This window comes from Pseudophryne corroboree, chromosome 8, assembly GCF_028390025.1.
Source record: "Pseudophryne corroboree isolate aPseCor3 chromosome 8, aPseCor3.hap2, whole genome shotgun sequence".
NCBI classification, from domain to species: domain Eukaryota; kingdom Metazoa; phylum Chordata; class Amphibia; order Anura; family Myobatrachidae; genus Pseudophryne; species Pseudophryne corroboree.
This window is the reverse complement of record NC_086451.1, coordinates 179,215,862-179,234,542: the sequence shown is the minus strand read 5'-3', so window position 1 is coordinate 179,234,542 and position 18,681 is coordinate 179,215,862. Positions and strand designations below refer to the sequence as shown.

The following is an 18,681-nucleotide window of genomic DNA, read 5'->3' as shown; positions in this document are numbered from 1 at the left end:
CTTTACTTGACAGAGATGTGCCTGAGCAGCGGCCCTCCCCAGCTCTATCCCAAGTCATACTTATTTTGCATAGGAGATACCATGCATCTATACATACATGCGCTAACACCTGGGCATACACTGATGTACCCACACCTAATATCCATACATACACGCCCTGACACCTGGACATACACCAACATTCCCACACCTGCATCTATACATACACATGCTGACACCTGGACATACACCAACATACAAGCACCTGCATCTATATATACACGCGCTGACAAATGGACATACACCGACGTACCCACACTTGCATCTATACATACATGCACTGACATCTGGACATACAAGCACCTGCATCTATACATACACGCGCTGACACCTGAACCTACACTGACGTTCCCACACCTGCATCTATACATACACATTCTGACACCTGGACATACACAGACGTACCCACACCTGCATCTATACACACACGCATTGACACCTGGACGTACACTGACGTACACACACCTACATCTATATATGCATGGATGCAAATGTGGGTACGTCTGTATACGTCCAGTTGTTAGCATGTGTATGTATAGATGTTAGGTGTGGGTACATCAGTGTATGTCCAGGTGTCAGCACATGTATGTATAGATTCACATGTGGGTACGTTGGTGTACGTTTAGGGGTCAGCGTGTTTATGCATAGATGTTGGTGTGTGTATGTCAGTGTACGTACAGATATAGGTGTGTGTATGTATGTATGTATGTATGTATGTATATGTATAGAGGAAGGTGTGATACATACATATAACACATACATGATAGATACATACATATATCACACACACGATAGATAGATAGATAGATAGATAGAACACATACATACAAGATAGATACATACATACATACATGATAGATACATATATACACACACATACGATAGATAGATAGATAGATAGATAGATAGATAGATATATATCACACTCACATACATGATACATACATGAGAAAGACCTGGGAAGGTGATGAGGCCCGGGCCCCCTGCTGATGTTGCGTTGAGGAAGGCAGTGTTCCAGGGCGGATGCCAGTCGGGGAGAGCGCCGCGCAGCCCGGGAAAAATACTGCTGAGGAGCTACATCTGGAAGAGCCCCAGGGAGGGAGAGTGTCACATGCCCCATCCTGCGCGGCACACTCTGCAGGCCTGCACATGGGAAGGGAGGTCTCTGGCCACACATACTCACCCTGCTGCTGAAGCCCCGCTGCTGTCCCCATCAGCGCTCTCCAGCGGGGAGCGGGGCCAGGATGAACCTCAACCTGTGAGAACTATCTTCATGATCAAGAGATCTCATATGCAAGATAAGTATGTGTTGGGAAAGGGCTGGGGAGGGCGGCTGCTCGGGCACACCCTCGTCAAGTTAAGGAGATTTAACTGAGGAAGCACAAGGGAACTCTCGTCTGGGGACAACAACTGCAGGGAGACCACATCTTTTCAGATGAACATGGGAGGGCGGAAGGCTGCCTAATACTGAAGCACCCTCAGACATTAAACCATATGCAACAACTATTGCAAGCATTCCTGGGGGAAGGTCTGCAGCAGACGGATTTGCATTCAGTGATGTCATCCAAGCAGTGGGCCAAAGTTGGCTGGAACCCTCATCTGTATATGAAAAGAGAAAAGGGGCATGCGGGGCATGGCGGTCTTTTGCGGCGCTTGGATAACCCCAAGTTTGCATTAAACACCCCCACCCTCCTTCGGTGTGGGGCTCATGTTGGCCATGCCCAAGCCCCTGAAGCATTCAAGCTGATTTCTTGCAGCAGCTGGGCTCTACAAGACAAGTAAAAGGGTGTGGGCCCTGCAGCACCACCGGTAGTTTGCATACACACATATATAGGACAGCATCTCTTATATGCCCCAGGGTCAATAAAATAGTATCCTTGTCTAGGCTATCCATCCCCTCAGATAAGGCATTTGTCCATGCCGCTACAGCACTACACACCCAGGTCGACGCAATTGCCGGTCTGAGTAAGGTACCTGAATGTGTATAAATGGACTTCAGGGTAATCTCCTGTTTGCGGTCAGCACACTCTTTGAGGGTAGCCGTATCCTGGGACGGGAGGGCTACCTTCTTGGATAAGCGTGTTAATGCTTTGTCCACCCTAGGGGAGGATTCCCATCGTAACCTATCCGTTGATGGGAAAGGATACGCCATAAGATTCCTTTTGGAAATCTGCAGTCTTTTATCTGGAGATTTCCAAGCTTTTTTACATAACTCGTTCAGCTCGTGTGAGGGGGGAAAGGTTACCTCAAGCTTCTTTCCCTTGTACATATGTACCCTCTTGTCAGCGACAGGGGGTTACTCTGTGATGTGCAAAACATCTTTTATTGCCATAATCATAAATCGAATGGATTTTGCCAATTTTGGCTGTAACTTTGCATCATCGTAATCGACACTGGAGTCAGAATCCGTGTCGGTATCTGTGTCAACAAACTGGGATAGTGGGCGCTTATGAGACCCTGACAGTCCCTGCAACATAGGATCAGGCATGGGTTGAGACCCTGACTGTCCCAAAGCTTCTGCCTTGTCTAATCTTTTGTGCAATGAGTTTACACTAGCATTTAAAACATTCCACATATCCATCCAATCAGCTGTCGGCAGAGAAACCACATTCATTTGCTCCCGCTCCTCTCTAATATAGCCTTCTTCCTCAGACATGTCGACACACGTGTACCGACACACCACACACACAGGGAATGCTTTTTCTGAAGACAGTTTCCCCACAAGGCCCTTTGGAGAGACAGAGAGGGAGTATGCCAGCACACACCCCAGCGCTATATAACCCAGGAATAAAACAGTAACTTAATGTTTGCCCAGTAGTGCTGCTGTATGTAATTTGCGAATTATGTGCCCCCCCCCCCCCTCTTTTCAACCCTCTTGTCTAACGTGGTATAAGCAGGGTAGAGTCCGGGGAGCTTCCTCTCAGCGGTGCTGTGGAGAAAAAATGGCGCTGGTGAGTGCTGAGGGAGAAGCCCCGCCCCCTCGGAGGCGGGCTTCTGTCCCGCTTAAACTGTAAAATTGGTGGGGGCTCATACATTTATACAGTGCCCAGCTGTATATATGTTATATTTTTGCGAAAGAGGTTTATATTGCTGCCCAGGGCGCCCCCCCTGCGCCCTGCACCCTTACAGTGACCGGAGTATGTGAGGTGTATGGGAGCAAAGGCACACAGCTGCAGTGCTGTGCGTTACCTCAGTGAAGATCATGAAGTCTTCTGCCGCCTCTGAAGTCTTCTTTTCTTCTCATACTCACCCGGCTTCTATCTTCCGGCTCTGCGAGGGGGACGGCGGCGCGGCTCTGGGACGGACGGCGAGGGTGAGATCCTGCGTACCAATCCCTCTGGAGCTAATGGTGTCCAGTAGCGTAAGAAGCAGGACCTTGCAACTCAGAGAGTAGGGCTGCTTCTCTCCCCTCAGTCCCTCGATGAGGGAGTCTGTTGCCAGCAGTGCTCCCTGAAAATTAAAAACCTAACAAAATACTTTCTGTCAGAAAGCTCAGGAGAGCTCCTGAAAAGCACCCAGTCTCCACTGGGCACAGTATCAAACTGAGGTCTGGAGGAGGGGCATAGAGGGAGGAGCCAGTGCACACCCAGAACTAAAGTCTTTCTTAAAGTGCCCATGTCTCCTGCGGAGCCCGTCTATCCCCATGGTCCTTACTGAGTCCCCAGCATCCTCTAGGACGTTAGAGAAAATAGGATTTTAATACCTACTGGTAAATCCTTTTCTCTTATTCCGTAGAGGATGCTGGGCACCCGTCCCAGTGCGTACTGTGTCTGCAGTTATTAAATGGCCCTTAACTCCAGAACATTTATGTGGAGACAACTTTCCTGACTTGACCATCTTCCTTGGATGTTTTCCCCCTGTGTGACTGCTCCCCAGCCTCGGAGGTTTGCATCCGTGGTCCCTAGGATCCCGTCCTGGATCCCAAACCATCGCCCCTCTAGGTGGTGAGAACTGTGCAGCCACCAATGGAGTGAGATTCTGGTCTTGGAAGACAGGATTATCCTCCGGTGCATGTGTAGGTGGGATCCGGACCACTTGTCCAACAGGTCCCACTGGAACACTCTGGCATGGAGCCTGCCAAACTGAATGGCCTCGTAGGCCGCAACCATCTTCCCCAGCAACCGAATGCATTGATGGATTAACACTCTTGCTGGTTTCAGAATTTGTTTGACCAGACTCTGGATCTCCAGAGCCATTCCACTAGAAGAAAACCTCTTCTGTGTCCAGTATCACTCCCAAAAACAACAACCGCGTCATTAGGACCAACTGCGATTTTGGCAAGTTTAGGAGCCAACCATGTTGTTAAAGAACTGTCAGGGAGAGTAGATGTTTTGCACCAACTGGTACCGGGATCTCGCCTTTATCAGGAGATCATCCAAGTACGGGATAATTGTGACTCCTTGCTTGCGAAGGAGAACCATCATTTCCGCCATCACCCTGGTGAAAATCCTCGGAGCCGTGGACAGACCAAACGGCAACGTCTGAAATTGGTAATGACAATCCTGAATTGCAAACCTCAGGTAGCTTGATGCAGTGGCTAAAAGGGAACATGTAAGTAGGCATCCTTTATGTCTACCAAAACCATGAAATCTCCTTTATCCCCCGGACTGGAGATCACTACCCTGAGAGATTCCATCTTGAAATTGAATTTCTTTAGGTAGAAATTAAGGGATTTCAGATTTAAGATTGGTCTGACTGAGCCGTCCGGCTTCGGGACCACGAAGAGGCTTGAATAAAAACCTTCTCCCTGCTGACTAAGGCTGATTTGAACAATCGGTGAGGGGGAACTTCTTGAAACCCCAGTTTGTACCCTTGGGACACTATTTGTAAAACCCACGAGTCCAGGTCCGAATGAATCCAGAACTGACTGAAGAGTTTTAGACGTGCCCCCCAGTGGCTGAACTAGCGAGCAGTGGGCCCATGTGCGACAAAATGGCTTGGGCCCCCCCCCCATCCCATCCCATCCAAGTCCACCCCCTCACCCCTGGAGAGGATCTGGTGAGGGGGGCCTGCTCAGGGAAGTGGATACCTAGCAACAGTGCCGTAACTAGACATTTTAGCAGTGTGTGCAAGAAACGGCATTGGAGCCCCACCCCTGCATGCAAAACAGGGGCAGTGCGCGCCGTAGGTGCGCGCAAAAAAACATAGTGGCGTGGCTTCGTGGTTAAGGGGTGTGGCCAAAAAATAATACCAATTCATAAAACGGTGCACAGTAGTCTCCATTATTCAAATTACGCCGCACAGTAGCACCACTACACCAGGTAGAGACCCTTTTACACCTTACGGCGGACAGATTCCTCTTTTTACACATTACAGCAGACAGCGTCCTCTTTTTACACATTACAGCAGACAGCGTCCCCTTTTTACACATTACGGCAGACAGCATCCCCCTTTTTTACACAACGGCAGACAGTGTGCCCTTGTTACACATAGCGGCAGACAGCGTACATTTTTTTCACATAACGGCAGACAGCCTGCCCTTGTTAAACATAGCGGCAGACAGCGTACACTTTTTACACATAACGGCAGACAGCCTGCCCTTGTTAAACATAGCGGCAGACAGCGTACACTTTTTTCACATAACAGCAGTCAGCCTGCCCTTGTTACACATAATGGCAGACATCGTACACTTTTTACACATTACAGCAGACAGCTTGCCCTTGTTACACATTACAGCAGACAGCTTGCCCTTGTTACACATTATGGCAGACAGCGTGCCCTTGTTACACATTACGGCAGACAGCATCCCCCTTGTTACACATTACGGCAGGCAGATTCCCCCTTGTTACACATTGCGGCAAGCAGATTCCCCCTTTTTACACATTGCGGCAAGCAGCTTCCCCCTTTTTACACATTGCGGCAGGCAGATTCCCCCTTTTTACACATTGCGGCAGGCAGTCCCCCTTTTTACACATAGCTGCAGGCAGATTCCCCCTTTTTACACATAGCGGCAGGCAGATTCCCCCTTTTTACACATTGCGGCAGGCAGTCCCCCTTTTTACACATAGCTGCAGGCAGATTCCCCCTTTTAACACATAGCTGCAGGCAGATTCCCCCCTTTTACACATAGCTGCAGGCAGATTCCCCCTTTTTACACATAGCGGCAGGCAGATTCCCCCTTTTTACACATAGCGGCAGGCAGATTCCCCCTTTTTACACATAGCGGCAGGCAGATTCCCCCTTTTTACACATAGCGGCAGGCAGTCCCAACAAAGAAAGAAAGAGAAGAAAGAAAGAAAGAAAGAAAGAAAGAAAGAAAGAAAGAAAGAAAGAAAGAAAGAAAGAAGAATTATACTTACCCTCTCCGCTGGCTCAGGCTCCTCGTGCAGCTTGACGATTCCCGGGCAGTAGAGAAGGAGGAGGAGGGAGGTGGAGGAGGGAGCCGCAGCAGCGCTGTGTTATTGGTGGAGGCGCTGCTGCTGCTGCCCCTCTGCTTCACTATAGGCTGTTCTCGGAAGACAGCCTATAGTGAAGCAGAGGGGCAGCAGCAGCGCCTCCACCAGTAACAAAGCGCTGCTGCGGCTCCTTCCTTCACCTCCCTCCTCCTCCTCCTCCCCCCCGTGCCGCTGCTCCTCTCATCTCCAAGCGACCCTCCTCCCTCTTCGTGTGTTACAGAGGTGGCAGCGTGTCTGGTGCTGCGGCTGCTGCCCGTAGTGCCCTGGCCTGATCTGTTCGTTACGACGGGCGGGCGGCGGGAGTCGCAGGACGCAGACCCGACGGGAGCGCTGGTGTGCGGCTGCGGCATGATACAATGAGTCATTGTGACTCATTGTAATGCCGGCGGCTGTGGGCCCTTGAGTGCGGCGGGGCCCCAGTGCAATGCACTGCCTGCCCTGCCAGTAGTTCCGCCCCTGGTGCCCCCCACTGGTGTGGGCTCCTGCAAGAGAGCCCCAGCGTCATGCAGTGGATTTGGCAGAAGCAGAGGACTCTGCTCCTGCGATCTTGAAGAGGCTTCTTGGAGTCAGCATCAGCATTCCCTTGGTGAATCCACAATGCCCTCCTATCCGAGACTGCCATGAAATTGGCCCGTGAGCACTTGTGCCCGGTGTAGGATTTTTAAATATGTGTAGTTTACTGTATGCAAGGGTTTAAAACCTTTTAGGAACTGATATCTAAGGTGTATTACATGTAGTTTAAAAAAAACAAAAAAGGTTTATTTTATGGCAGTAGTTTCCAAACTGGGGTTCTTGCACTGGTAGCATAGTTTGGTGGTCCAGGACCAATTAAAATTATTTATACTTTATTAAATTGGCAAAACCATTCCCTCACAACATAACTGAACCTGAGGATGACATGCTATAAACACAATTTACTTAATTTTATATTTTTTTCTGAATTTCTCAATAAAAAAAACTTTGGCCTAGGGGTGCCGTGAAACAAATTTTGATACTATTTATTTATATAGTGCTCTTTCTCCAACAGGACTCAAGGCGCTTGAGATATGGCTTCTGGAACTGAACACAGGATTCTAAATGTGGCTGTACCAAGGACCTATACAGTGGCATTACAGGTTGAGTATCCCTTATCCAAAATGCTTGGGACCAGAGGAATTTTGGATATCGGATTTTTCTGTATTTTGGAATAATTGCATACCATAACGAGATATTATGGTGATGGGACCTAAATCTAAGCACAGAATGCATTTATGTTTCATATATACCATATACACACAGCCTGAAGGTCATTTTAGCCAATATTTTTTATAACTTTGTGCATTAAACAAAGTGTGTGTACATTCACAGAATTCATTTATGTGTCATATACACCTTATACACACAGTCTGAAGTTCATTTAATACAATATTTTTAATAACTTTGAGTATTAAACAAAGTTTGTGTACACTGAGCCATCAAAAAACAAAGGTTTCACTATCTCAGTCTCACTCAAAAAAGTCCGTATTTCGGAATATTCCGTATTTCGGAATATTTGGATATGGGATACTCAACCTGTATTACTTTTTTCTGCTACTGGTTCTTTACCTATGCAAACAAGCATCTGACTTGCCTTTCCTATTGCTTTGTTACATTGCTCACCTGAAATAGTAATACTTAGATAGCTTTCCTCTTGCCATTATAATGCCCTTAATATTATAGTTAGCCTTTGTATTTTTGAGACGTGTATGATTTTGCATTTTTTGGCATTAAATGTTGCCATGTTCTTGACCATTCCTCTAGTCCAGGGGCGGAACTGCCAGAGACAACGGAGTCAGTTGCCGCCGGTCTCCAGCCCTAAAGGGGCTTCCTCCATTGCCCTCCGGCTGTTACGTGCCCTTCCTACTAAATAGACAAAGGCGCTACCAGCAGGGTCTCGCAGTTTGTACATTCCATGCCGTAACACCCTTCTTTCCACCTTTTTAAAGACCCAGCCCAGCAGCCTCGCCGCTGCCACCACCGCTAGCTGCAGCACTGCCAGCGGTGGGGTGCCCCTGCTTCTTCTCACACCACAGATAGCTGTGCAGCACTGCAACTGCCTGCCTGATTGCTCCGCCCCCTTCCGGCTCCCAAGCACCTCTGCTGCCCAGTGATCCAGGAGCCTGCTGCTAGGAAGAAGTGGCCGAGCTTCAGCAAGCGAGTCTGGACACTGGCGGAGGAAGCCATGATAACCAGATAATGGGGAGTGGAGAGCCAGTTCCAAGGTAATACTTTATACAGCTGGTTGAGATCCTGGTCGGTGGATATGGATTCCAAGAAAACCCTGGAGGTGCTTCCTTTCAAGGGAGACACTCTCTTTGGAGAAGACCTCAATAAGATTGTAGCTGATCTGGCTACTGCTAAAATAGCTTGCCTACCTAGTATGACTCCTACCATGCAGAAGGCTAAAAGTACTTTCCCTTGGCCCTTTCATCCTCAAGGTAAAGCGTACCCAAGGTCAGGCATACCCAAAGCAAGCTCATGCTTCCAGACCTGCCAAGCCCAGACTGAAGCAAGCCTGGGCTGCCCATCAGCCTGCTTCCAAAACGGACAAGCCTGCCGCATGACGGTGCAGGCCTCCCTCTGGGGGATCCCAGGGTGGGGGGCCCGACTTCTAGGTTTGGCATAATTCTAAGCTAGAGAATTCTGTTTGGAGCTCACCTTGTACTTTGTGAAGAAATAATCAGCATTGTGGCTGAGCAGATACATGTAGTGTGTGGCTGCAAACTGCATGGATCTGCTGCGTTGTAATGCTGATACTTTTTTTTTCAAAGTACCAATAGCTTCATATAATGTTCACAATTTTTATGCAGGATCAAATAGCTCAATAGGTAGGGTGTTTGATTAGAATTCAACAGGTTATAGGTTTGAATCCTGGGTATGGTAGTTTGAGATGTGTTATTTAATAAAGTATGTTGTTCTGACTGCCGGCATCCTATCACCTGGGATATCATACTAAATAAATGGAGTTGATCAATTTTTTTTAATTTTTTTTTTAAACTAGGGACAATTTCCAGATACTTTTCTTTATAACTGAGATTGCCCCCTGGAACTTCACATCAGTTGACAACTATGCATGAGTGGGCAGTGCTTGCTCTGGATCTGCCCACCCATTTATGTGCCGTCATAAAAGAAAGCACAACTGACAGTTATCCTGGGCGTACACTACACAATTATCTGTCAGGCTATCTATCCAGTCTGGATGGATGGAATGAAAATCTGGTAATGTATAGGAGCAAATGTCAATTAACCATTTGCTCCCAAACACTAGAAAAGTGGTCAAAAATGGTCATTACACAAATTGGTTAAACCCAAAATTTAACCAATTTGTTTAGGGGACCATTTTTGTCCATTTTCTAGTGTTTGAGAGTAAATCGTTGATGGTCATTTGCTCACATAGATAACCGGATTTCTATTCCAACCAGCCAGTGTTGGAGATATGGTCTGCCAGATTACATAATGCATACCAGAGCCATAACTAGACTTTTTGGTGCCCTGTGACAGATAATTATATGCCCCCCCCCCCCTCCCCATTTTTGCAATATGGACAAAAGGCGCATGCCTTGTGGGGAAGGGGCATAACAAGATTGGTTTCAGAGAAAGCACATGAGATATGAAGATATATCTAGTATACTTGACACTCAATGGTTTGTGGTATTGCCGGGGTGCCCTCCTTAAATGCATATACAGTCACACATGGCGTGTTTGTGCAAATGGCATATCAGCAGTCAGCACTAACTGGTGACATGCCATTTGTACAAGTAAGCCATGTGTGACTAGTATATAAACATACTTTATTAAATAACACCTCAAACTATCATACCCAGGATTCAAACCTATAACCTGTTGAATTCTAATCAAATACCCTACCCATTGAGCTACTTGATCCTGCATCTATTCTAACCTCCAAAAACAGATTCAGTTGCATTTTCCAGCGTGTTTTGTTTGCGCCTTTGCAAATGTCTTACATCGACAAACTTATTTAGTACTATTTTGCAAATAGGGTTACATTGTCGCAACATTGTGTTCCCTAATTGCTTGATTTTTTTAAATGCAACAATTGATAAAGACACCTGATAATTGCTCTGTGGAGTCTTATTTTGTGTCTACTTCTTATCTACATTTAATTCCCTACCTCTAATCAAGGCATTTTTAAATGCTGGGGGCTGCCAGGACGTGAGGCCTACCTAGACTTTAGATCTGAATTTGAATGTACTTGTGAACTAACTTAATTTCCTACTTCTAAATTCATTCCTAAATTCAATACTTACATTAATCCTGTAGTTGGGCATTTTGAGCCTTCAATTGTGGGCATTGTTTTGTGTCCAAACCAGCAGCTGGTGGTGTGCATTTGCTGGAAAGGCATCGAAGACCTCCGATATGCTGCATCTCCTGATGTGTGTCTCCCTCAAGTGGCTGTCAGCAAATGCATGCTAGACACCCCATTCCAAGCTGATTGTGACATCACGGAACATGCATCATAGAACAGGCATGCTAGAATATGGGTCTTCAACCTGCGACCCTCCAGCTGCTGTGGAACTACATATACCAGCATGCCCTGCCTCAGTTTTAGCATACCTTAATAGCAAAACTGTGGCAGGGCATGCTGGGATGTGTAGTTTCACAGCAGCTGGAGGGCCACAGGATGAAGACCCATGTGCTAGAGCCAAGCCGCAGGTACATTGAATGCTAGCAAGCTGAATGTTTAAATCATTTTTGTTCCGCAGCATTCCAATGCGGAAGATTCCATGGAACCAGAGATTATTCCATTGAGAAGGACATGCTGCCTGGATGACTGCACTGTGCAAATTAAATCACGGAGCCAGTTGGCTTGTGGGTGGCTCTGGTGACTGGGTGGTTGGGTGGGCGGTGTGTCGGAGGTGGAGCACATGCAAATGAATGTGTATCATCCAGCTAGTGAGAGTGAAAACTCATGCAGGAGTGTGCCTGCTTGTCAGTGGGTTATGCACCTTGCCAGGCGTCAAATCTACATGGAGCAGCTGGAGGGGACAAGAGCAGGTTTGCAAAATATAGATAGAAGAGCATATATGCTGGCGCATTCTCCATGATTGTGTCAGCTTATGTTTTGGTGCACTGCACTTTCCTTCACTAAGTTTTAGCCATTTTGGTTAAATGCAGGTGTAGTTGCTTCTCGCCCTTTTGGCTGTGATCTTGTATCGTGGTTGAAGAGTCTGCTGGAGGGATTGTTTTCTTCATTGGCGAGAGACTGAAGATATTCCAGGATGGAAGGCTTGGGAACACTATCCGTTTTTCAGTTGTGGAAGAGTTGAAAGACCGGATTGGACTACATTCTATAGTAAAGGATATCTTTGTATTTATTAATCCTCCCTTTATATGTGTCTGTCTTTCAATAAAGCTTCGGGCTTGTGATTCCCTCACCCTCTTACACTCCACACACATAGCCTTATTAACTGTTGTATTATTGTATTGTTTAAATGTATAGTGCAGTTCATGATTTATAGTGTAGGCTGGCCTGTGCTGTAGTTCTTGAACTGTACTATACCGACAGCATTTGTATTGTGTTTTGGCTGTGCTGCAAAACGGTACTTATGTGTGTAATGTTTATGTATGTTTTTTTGCTTCTTTATGTCAATAAAGACTGCTTTTTCAAACCAATATCTGAAAACAATCAATGTTTATCTTTGATGGCAATAGAAGTGGTATGATATTTGCTGCTTTTGAAAGGCAATATCTGATATGTCCCCTATCTGGGAACCATATATTAAATGGCTTTTCAGAAAAGGGAGATGGGAGAAGAGCTTCAAGTACTTGTAGGACCGATGCTCATTTCCTATTCTAGCCTCCAAAAACAGATTCAGTTGCATTTTCCAGCGTGTTTTGGATGCGCCTTTGCAAATGTCTTACATCGACAAACTTATTTAGTACTATTTTGCAAATAGGGTTACATTGTTGCAACATTGTGTTCCCTAATTGCTTGATTTTTTAAATGCAACAATTGATAAAGACACCTGATAACTGCTCTGTGGAGTCTTATTTTGCGTCTACTTCTTATCTCCATTATTCTGACTTCTCCTGTCTGCTTACTTTGTGCCTTCCAACGCACAATGCGAACTACAGGTAGTGCTGCAGGGCCCACACCCTTTTAGTTGCCTTACAGAGCAGCTCTGGAGCTATTACAGTGCCCAGCTGCTGCAAGTAATCAGCTTGAATGCTTCAGGGGCTGTGGCATAGCCAACATGAGCACCAAACCGAAGTAGGGTGGAGGTGTTTAATGCGAACTAGGGGTCATCCAAGCGCCGCAAAAGGCCGCCATGCCCTGCACGCCCCTTTTCTCTTTTCATATGCAGACGAGGGTTGAAGCCAACTTTGACCCACTGCTTGGATGACATCACCATATGCAAATCCATCTGCTGCAGGCCTTCCCCCAGGAATGCTTGCACTAGTTGTTGCATTTTGTTTGTTGTTTGGGGGTGCTTCAGTATTAGGTAGCCTTCTGCCCTCCCATGTTCATCTGAAAATATGTGTTCTCCCTGCAGTTGTTGTCCCCAGATGAGAGTTCCCTTGTGCTGCCTCAGTTGAATCTCCTTTACTTGACAGAGATGTGCCTGAGCAGCGGCCCTCCCCAGCCCTATCCCAAATCATACTTATTTTGCATAGGAGATACCATGGTCATGAAGATTGTTCTCCCAGGGTGAGGTTCATTCATTGCATTCTGGGTATGCTGACCCCTGTGATTTCCCCAAATGTGGGAAACTTGACAGCATTATTTGTGGTAGTGGGGGACTGTGTTTGTGCTTTCCTCTGGTCAGCTCTGGTAAAAGTCAGATTTCTTTGTCTCAGATCTTCCTCTAGCCTTGTTCTTCTTTCGAGAGTTTCCTTGTGCTGCCTCAGTTGGATCTCCTTCACTTGACAGGGGGGTGCCCGAGCAACGACCCTCCCCAGCTCTAGCCCAACTCCTACTTACCTGCCAGGTGAGATACTATGATCATGAAGGTGCTTCTCCCAGGGCAAGGCTCACCCATTGCACTCTGGGTGTGCTGCTCCTGCGATTTCCCCAAATGTGGGAAACTTGACTGCATAATTTGTGTTTCCCCTGGTCGGCTCTCGTATAATTCAGATCTCTTTGTCTCAGGTCTCTCTCCAGCCTAGTTTGCTGTCTGTTTCCACTTCTCTTTTCTTGAGCCGCTCCCTTCTATGCCCTTGCGCACTATCCCAGGATAATTATTGTAGCTGGTCTGCGGGTAACAGCTCTCAGATCCACTTCTAGAAAAAATGCAACAATGTAATTTGAGTGACAAACTGCAGAGATGAACGCTTTCTGTGACTGCTGCACAGGGATCACACAAACTCTATTCATAGGGCTGACTTCACTTAGGGGAGATGTTCTCGCCCCGCAAAGAAGTGCGAGTATATAACGCACTTACGGTACCATTGGATTTACAGATATTTTTTTGCAATACACTATGGGGGTCATTCTGAGTTGATTGCTCGCTATTTAAAACGATGGAGTTAACATATCTCACGTGGAAGGTGGTCATGTTATTAGCCTTGGCTTCGGCTAGGCGAGTGTCGGAATTAGCGGCTTTGTCACATAAAAGCCCATATTTGGTGTTCCATGTGGATAGAGCGGAATTGCGGACCCATCCTCAATTCCTACCAAAAGTGGTCTCATCTTTTCATATGAACCAACCTATTGTGGTGCCTTTGGCTACGCGTGACTTGGAGGATTCCGAGTTACTTGATGTGGTCAGGGCTTTGAAAATTTACGTGGCCAGGACGGCTAGAGTCAGGAAAACTGAAGCGCTGTTTGTCCTGTATGCAACCAACAAGATTGGTGCCCCTGCTTCAAAGCAGGCTATTGCTCGCTGGATTTGTAACACGATTCAGCAAGCGCATTCTATGGCTGGATTGCAGTTACCGAAATCGGTCTAGGCCCATTCCACGAGGAAAGTGGGCTCTTCTTGGGCGGCTGCCCGAGGGGTCTCGGCACTACAGCTGTGTCGAGCTGCTACTTGGTCAGGTTCAAACACCTTTTCAAAATACTATAAGTTTGATACCCTGGCTGAGGAGGAACTCATGTTTGCTCAATCGGTGCTGCAGAGTCATCCGCACTCTCCCGCCCGTTTTGGAGCTTTGGTATAATCCCCATGGTCCTTACGGAGTCCCCAGCATCCTCTAGGACGTTAGAGAAAATAAGATTTTAAACCTACCGGTAAATCTTTTTCTCGTAGTCCGTAGAGGATGCTGGGCGCCCGTCCCAAGTGCGGACTACTTCTGCAATACTTGTATATAGTTATTGCTTCAATAAGGGTTATGTTATAGTTGCATCGGTCCTGCACTGATGCTACAGTATGTTGTTTTTTCGTACTCATAACTGGGTAGTTTATCACAAGTTATACGGTGTGATTGGTGTGGCTGGTATGAATCTTGCCCTGGATTAACAAAATCCTTTCCTCATACTGTCAGTCTCCTCTGGGCACAGTTTCTCTAACTGTGGCATAGAGGCGCATAGAGGGAGGAGCCAGTGCACACCCAGAACTAAAGTCTTTCTTAAAGTGCCCATGTCTCCTGCGGAGCCCATCTATCCCCATGGTCCTTTCGGAGTCCCCAACACCCTCTACGGACTACGAGAAAAAGATTTACCGGTAGGTTTAAAATCTTATTTTCTACTTTATTCTTTTCTATCCTAGTTTATTACGACCAACTCTCATCCAAGGAGTTTGATATTCTACTACCTGCATGCAATTTAAATTGCTTAAATTGTTTATATGGTTGATTTGTCCTTCACAACCCATAATCTGCAACTTGGATGTACTTGTGTCATTGAAAATCTTATAATAAAAATGTTTATATATTGAAAAAAAAAGTTATAAGACATATGCATTCAATATTTGAAGAAACAAAATAAAATAAAGCTATGTATTGGGTTTCACTAACAAGCACATTGGAAGACTTGACTACTGTTAAAAGACATGCATTACATGGTATAGAGCCACAAACCACAATGTAGTAAAATAAAAACAAACTTACATGTGCTAGAGCTGGGGAGGGTCGCTGCTCGGGCAGCCCCCTGTCAAGTGAAGGAGATCCAACTGAGGCAGCACAAGGGAACTCTCGAAAGAAGAACAAGGCTAGAGGAAAATCTGAGACAAAGAAATCTGACTTTTACCAGAGCTGTCCAGAGGAAAGCACAAACACAGCCCCCCACTACCACAAATAATGCAGTCGAGTTTCCCACATTTGTGGAAATCACAGGGGTCAGCATACCCAGAATGCAATGAATGAACCTCACCCTGGGAGAACAATCTTCATGACCATGGTATCTCCTATACAAAATAAGTATGATTTGGGATAGGGCTGGGGAGGGCCGCTGCTCAGGCACATCTCTGTCAAGTAAAGGAGATTCAACTGAGGCAGCACAAGGGAACTCTCATCTGGGGACAACAACTGCAGGGAGAACACATATTTTCAGATGAACATGGGAGGGCAGAAGGCTACCTAATACTGAAGCACATCCAAACAACAAACAAAATGCAACAACTAGTACAAGCTTTCCTGGGGGAAGGTCTGCAGAAGACGGATTTGCATACGGTGATGTCATCCAAGCAGTGGGCCAAAGTTGGCTGGAACCCTCATCTGCATATGAAAAGAGAAAAGGGGTATGCAGGGCATGGCGGCCTTTTGCGGCGCTTGGATGACCCCTAGTTCGCATTAAATACCCCCACCCTCCTTCTGTGTGGGGCTCATGTTGGCCATGCCCCAGCCCCTGAAGCATTCAAGCTGATTTCTTGCAGCAGCTGGGCACTGTAACAGCTCCAGAGCTGCTCTGTAAGGCAAGTAAAAGGGTGTGGGCCCTGCAGCACTACCTGTAGTTTGCATTGTGCATTGTAAGGCACAAAGTAAGCAGACGGGAGGAGAAGTCAGAATAGTGCACAAGGGTATAGAAGGGAGGGGCTCAAGAAAAAAGAAGTGGAAACAGACAGTAAACTAGGCTGGAGAGAGACCTGAGACAAAGAGATCTGAATTATATGAGAGCCGACCAGGGGAAACACAAATTACGCAGTCAAGTTTCCCACATTTGGAGAAATCACAGGGGCAGCACACCCAGAGTGCAATGGGTGATCCTTGCCCAGGGAGAAGCAACTTCATGATCATAGTATCTCACCTGGCAGGTAAGTAGGAGTTGGGCTAGAGCTGGGGAGGGTCGCTGCTCGGGCACCCCCCTGTCAAGTGAAGGAGATCCAACTGAGGCAGCACAAGGGAACTCTCGAAAGAAGAACAAGGCTAGAGGAAAATCTAAAACAAAGAAATCTGACTTTTACCAGAGCTGACCAGAGGAAAGCACTACCACAAATAATGCAGTCGAGTTTCCCACATTTAGGGAAATCACAGGGGTCAGCATACCCAGAATGCAATGAATGAACCTCACCCTGAGAGAACAATCTTCATGACCATGGTATCGCCTATGCACAATAAGTATGATTTGGGATAGGGCTGGGGAGGGCCGCTGCTCAGGCACATCTCTGTCAAGTAAAGGAGATTAAACTGAGGCAGCACAAGGGAACTCTCATCTGGGGACAACAACTGCAGGGAGAACACATATTTTCAGATGAACCTGGGAGGGCAGAAGGCTGCTTAATACTGAAGCACCCTCAAACAACAAACCAAATGCAACAACTAGTGCAAGCATTCCTGGGGGAAGGCCTGCAGCAGATGGATTTGCATATGGTGATGTCATCCAAGCAGTGGGTCAAAGTTGGCTTCAACCCTCGTCTGCATATGAAAAGATAAAATTAGCATGCAGGGCATGGCGGCCTTTTGCGGTGCTTGGATGACCCCTAGTTCGCATTAAACACCTCCACCCTCCTTCGGTGTGGGGCTCATGATGGCTATGCCCCAGCCCCTGAAGCATTCAAGCTGATTTCTTGCAGCAGCTGGGCACTGTAACAGCTCCAGAGCTGCTCTGTAAGGCAAGTAAAAGGGTGTGGGCCCTGCAGCACTACCTGTAGTTTGCATTGTGCGTTGGAAGGCACAAAGTAAGCAGACGGGAGAAGTCAGGATAGTGCGCAAGGGCATAGAAGGGAGCAACTCAAGAAAAGAGAAGTGGAAACAGACTGAAAATTAGGCTGGAGAGAGACCTGAGACAAAGAGATCTGAATTATACGAGAGCCGACCAGGTGAAACACAAATTATGCAGTCAAGTGTCCAACATTTGGGGAAACCGCAGGAGTAGCACACCCAGAGTGCAATGGGTGAGCCTTGCCCTGGGAGAAGCACCTTCATGATCATAGTATCTCACCTGGCAGGTAAGTAGGAGCTGGGCTAGAGCTGGGGAGGATCGCTGCTCGGGCACCCCCCTGTCAAGTGAAGGAGATCCAACTGAGGCAGCACAAGGGAACTCTCGAAAGAAGAACAAGGCTAGAGGAAGATCTGAGACAAAGAAATCTGACTTTTACCAGAGCTGACCAGAGGAAAGCACAAACACAGTCCCTCACTACCACAAATAATGCAGTCCAGTTTCCCACATTTGGGGAAATCACAAGGGTCAGCATACCCAGAATGCAATGAATGAACCTCACCCTGGGAGAACAATCTTCATGACCATGGTATCTCCTATGCAAAATAAGTATGATTTGGGATAGAGCTGGGGAGGGCCGCTGCTCAGGCACATCTCTGTCAAGTAAAGGAGATTCAACTGAGGCAGCACAAGGGAACTCTCATCTGGGGACAACAACTGCAGGGAGAACACATATTTTCAGATGAACATGGGAGGGCAGAAGGCTGCCTAATACTGAAGCACCCCCAAACAACAAACCAAATGCAACAACTAGTGCAAGCATTCCTTGGGGAAGGCCTGCAGCAGATGGATTTGCATATGGTGATGTCATCCAAGCAGGGGGTCAAAGTTGGCTTCAACACTCATCTGCATATGAATAGAGAAGAGGGGCGTGCAGGGCATGGCGGCCTTTTGCGGCGCTTGGATGACCCCTAATTCGCATTAAACATCTCCACCCTCCTTCGGTGTGGGGCTCATGTTGGCTATGCCCCAGCCCCTGAAGCATTCAAGCTGATTTCTTGCAGCAGCTGGGCACTGTAACAGCTCCAGAGCTGCTCTGTAAAGCATGTAAAAGGGTGTGGGCCCTGCAGCACTACCTGTAGTTTGCATTGTGCGTTGGAAGGCACAAAGTAAGCAGACAGGAGAGGTCAGAATAGTGCGCAAGGGCATAGAAGGGAGCGGCTCAAGAAAAGA

General features: G+C 47.0%; 5 non-coding genes and 2 pseudogenes across 5 annotated transcripts; 2 read left to right on the top strand and 5 right to left on the bottom strand.

The window, feature by feature from the left end:
* Positions 1-13,071: 13,071 nt before the first annotated feature.
* On the top strand, positions 13,072-13,235 carry LOC134950965 (U1 spliceosomal RNA). The gene has a single exon (XR_010183791.1). It is a non-coding gene; the product is annotated as a U1 spliceosomal RNA (small nuclear RNA).
* Positions 13,236-13,387: 152 nt separating this feature from the next.
* Positions 13,388-13,550, top strand: LOC134952085 (U1 spliceosomal RNA). Its single transcript, XR_010184697.1, has one exon. It is a non-coding gene; the product is annotated as a U1 spliceosomal RNA (small nuclear RNA).
* A 2,060-nt stretch (positions 13,551-15,610) lies between these two features.
* On the bottom strand, positions 15,611-15,774 carry LOC134951202 (U1 spliceosomal RNA). The gene has a single exon (XR_010183986.1). It is a non-coding gene; the product is annotated as a U1 spliceosomal RNA (small nuclear RNA).
* Positions 15,775-16,469: 695 nt separating this feature from the next.
* LOC134953492 (U1 spliceosomal RNA) lies at positions 16,470-16,611 on the bottom strand (annotated as a pseudogene).
* Positions 16,612-16,756: 145 nt separating this feature from the next.
* LOC134953174 (U1 spliceosomal RNA) lies at positions 16,757-16,911 on the bottom strand (annotated as a pseudogene).
* Positions 16,912-17,582: 671 nt separating this feature from the next.
* On the bottom strand, positions 17,583-17,745 carry LOC134953056 (U1 spliceosomal RNA). Its single transcript, XR_010185396.1, has one exon. It is a non-coding gene; the product is annotated as a U1 spliceosomal RNA (small nuclear RNA).
* A 152-nt stretch (positions 17,746-17,897) lies between these two features.
* Positions 17,898-18,061, bottom strand: LOC134951615 (U1 spliceosomal RNA). Its single transcript, XR_010184322.1, has one exon. It is a non-coding gene; the product is annotated as a U1 spliceosomal RNA (small nuclear RNA).
* Positions 18,062-18,681: the final 620 nt, after the last annotated feature.